We start from the raw sequence: 3,863 nt of genomic DNA, 5'->3' as shown, positions 1-3,863 counted from the left end.
AGAATGACTTGGCTGAAGACCCTGGAAGAGCAGGACTTGAATCTGAGTCTCCTAAGCCTTCGCCTGCTTACACACTCTCCTGCCAAATAGATTTAGGGTCGAATGCAAGGCTCATTCAGATCAACGGTGGCAGAGGGAGGGATAGGGAGGAACAATCCTTGATTTCAAGAGACGTTGGCTCAGGTGCGTACTTGTTTAATTCAAGCACTCACGGCTCATTCTTCGACTGTGTGAGCTTTTCAGGGTGGTCCTTCCCACAGAAGAAACCCCACCTGTATTAACCCTGTTCCCCCACTGGAAAAATAACAATAATAAAAATTTTTAAAAAACCCAAAAAACCCCCCCCCCCCCCCCCCTACTTTTCCTTCCTATTCCCATAGTGTGACCTTGCAGAGTTGCAAGAGTTAAACAGAGCACAGTTTGGGAACATCCATTGTTCTAATCACAGCTGCTCCAATACCATATTGTCAGTGAAATGGAAAAGAAATTAGCAGCTCATTTTGTGCGACGTGAACTTTCTCTCTCGCTCTCCTGCTTGATGAGAACACTCTCTTTGATAAATCAGCCATCATACCTTATTGCCATGCAGAGACGGGAAGTAAAAAATGTCAACAACATTTTTTCCCTGAGTCTTCTGGAAGCAATCAAGTTTCACTGCTGCAAAGGTAATGCTTAATTTTCCATCTTAGTTTTTTGGCATATAGGAAGTTAACGGAGGACATATCTTTTAAAGCTACAAAAATTGATTGGACTTGCAACAGATGAGACGTTGGCAATGAATGAGATAAAGAGCAGATTCGGCACATTATTGCAAGAGAAGTTCCCATCGGTGCGTACCATTCACCGCCTTGTGCACAGACTTCAATTAGCAGTTAAGGATGTGTTGAAATATGTTGCAGGAATTAGTCATTTCAAAGTCTTTGTAGGGAAGCTAAACTATATAGTGTTTGCAGTCAGCCAAAAAAAAAAAAAAAAAGAAAGAAGAAGAAAGAAAAGAAACTCAGCAAGAACTAGCTGAATGGGCATCTGTGGTATCATTGGAGCGTCTAAAGAGCAACCCAGTAGTCAAGATGTGCTGAGTAGCCTGCAGTTCCAAGACAGTAAAGGCTGTTTTAAGGTCATAGAAATCACTACCTAAACACATCACATTTTCAATAGGCACTATGGAGAGAAAACTCATTTATTGAACTAAAAAAAAAGCTGGCTCTCACTTTTTAAATCTAAGTAAACAGTTTGAAGCCATTTATATATATTTTTTTTATAAGGATTTGGCTTTGGTGAATGATGCTTTAAAATAGCCTCACCATCTTTGTCATCAGCTCTGTAGAATATTATCTTGTCATTTGCTCTGTAATGGGGAACCCTTAATAGCTGAGTGGTTGAAGAAGCCCTGGGAGAATAGGCTGGAGATCAAGAAAAATTGCTCTCTTGGAAAAGTCCTCTGGGACTTAAGGGCAAAAGATAAGTTCTCTAGAAGTTCTTTGAACTATACCACTCAATTTAATTAGGAAATATAGTCCTGCTACAGTGTTCTTACACTTAAATCTATGAAATCTTATGGGGTTGAGTTCTTATCACCACCACATTCCTGTTGTGCAAGGGGGCCTTGAAGTAAGTGAAACTGCTTATTCTATCCTTCGGTGAGAATCCAGTCACATCCATTTTCAGAGGGCCTTTGACAGAATATGATTGGTTGTGTCCTTATTAAATCCTGCTTGACTTTTCCATAGCAAGTTCCTCCAAATTATAGAGCGACTTTCTTCTCCAAGGTGACCGCGAGAGACTTTGGGCAAGTTGTCATGTCTCTGAAGATGGGAAGCTGACCTAAGCATGAGAGAAATCCAATCATCTTCTGCGAGAATATGAAAAAAAAAGAAGGTCATTATTATTTTATGGAAAAGTCCTATGGATTTATTAGAGAGTGATAACTTTTCTATAGAATCTTTAAAATATTCTATAGACTTTTATTGCACGGATATAAGTCTCGATTGAATTCAGTAGCGGTTTAGAGGCACGTACTGTCTACTGAATCCCGTATAGATGTACAGAGGATACCGTGAGCTTTTATTTCTATTGCATTCCAGGGAAATTTTGCATGAAGGTTAGAGAAAGGCTTTCAGTCTATGAGCTGGATCCTTCTCTCACACTTGCCAGTATAACTAGAAGGAAGTGCCTTGCAGCCTATGGAGTTACACCTAGCTGTACCATGTGCAAAAAGAGGAGAATCAGACCCTCCGTTTCTGCACGTACATGATTTCACATACTTAAAAGATTCATGGCGGAGATTTGTACATCGATGTTTTGAAGGCTTTTTAGCCACAAATATTAATGAACTCCTTTTGCTAAAACAGACTGCTTATTGAACATCTGCAAATGGCAGCATGATGTCTGAACCCTGGACAGTTCATTAAACCAGTTTGACCCAAAGCCAAATTGTTCAATACCGGCTTACAAAAGGTAACAGAGAGTTTCTGCCAGTTGGAAAACAAATGAATCTCAGCGCTGCTTCTATAAAGATCGACGGTGACTTAAAAATAGCCTAAGGTTAATATTATAAATCTTTCTAAAAGAGATTTGAGTGCATATTCTTCATGCCAGCCTTGGATCAATCTCACAAAGCGATATCCTTTCAAATGCCACTGAAACAAAATATTGTATGCTGTAAAAATGGGAATTGTTAGCTGGCTAGCCATATTTTCTTTTCCCACCAACGTAACAATCAACAACACATCATGGACAAGGCCACTCAGCATCAGCTGGACCGTGCTGAGACAGGCTTCCTGTACTTGGGTGGCCCGATTCCTATACTGTCCAGACTGGGACCAGATAGACTATTTAAGAAAGCATGGGTATAGATAGACAAGCCATCCAAACAGCACGAATAACACTTGTCTGGCTTGTCCTCACACGATCGGCTATGATCACAGGGAAGCATGTGCTTGTGCAGAGTGGGGGCTGGATCTGGTGCCAGACTCCCTGAAGCCTTACTATAGTGGAGCTAGAAGCTGTGTGGGCTGTTCTCATGAGAGTTTATTTTTTCCCCTCCATAGGCAGAAGGGAAGGGCTCATGCCACTCCCAATGCACCCATGTAAGAAGCAATATAGGAGTCTATTCTTCTTCCTCTGCAACTTCTACCAGCAGATACCCAGGCCTATCAGCCAGCTAGCAGTTAAGCCCAATGAGCTACGCACCTTGGATTTATTTATAGCTATAGAAGCAAATGCATTTATATTTATCTGTGTATGCAAATATATGTAGATGCATCAACACAAATATTACGTGCATCTAATATATGCCACTTATTGTTTGCATGCAAGGGGCTACAGCAACAGCATGTCACTTGTCATATCGTTATTATCTAGTGTATATATGAACCTCCATCTATATTTATAGTGGATAAATATTACATAGATAGAACTGTTTATCATAATATCTAAGTAAGAAATCACTTCTGTATGCCACACTCCCTAATCCCATGTGGCCATAACCACTATAAAGCACAGGCCCTATTTCAATCCAAGGATTCATTTTGCCAACAGAAATGCCTGCACAGGTCCCAAGGAAGTCTGCAAACACTGTCCATGGACATCTGTAAGCAAAATGGGGTCCCCAGAATCACAGAAGATAAAGATGGAGGAAATCTAACAGGCAATCTAGTCCACTGGTTCTCAACCTTTTTTTAGACTCAAGGCACCACTTGCTAGATGTGAGGCACCCCTAGCTGGATTCAAGGCACCCCTCAAAAATGTAAGCACTTAGTTTCTACTCGTTTTCTGAGTACAGAAACAATAATAGAGCAATTGTATTGCAAAGAACTCAGACAGGTCACAACAGGCCAGAAGGCTTTTGACACTGCAGATCC

Source organism: Alligator sinensis, unplaced genomic scaffold (genome assembly GCF_000455745.1).
Source record: "Alligator sinensis unplaced genomic scaffold, ASM45574v1 scaffold190_1, whole genome shotgun sequence".
NCBI lineage: Eukaryota > Metazoa > Chordata > Crocodylia > Alligatoridae > Alligator > Alligator sinensis.
Note: the sequence above shows the minus strand (reverse complement) of the source record.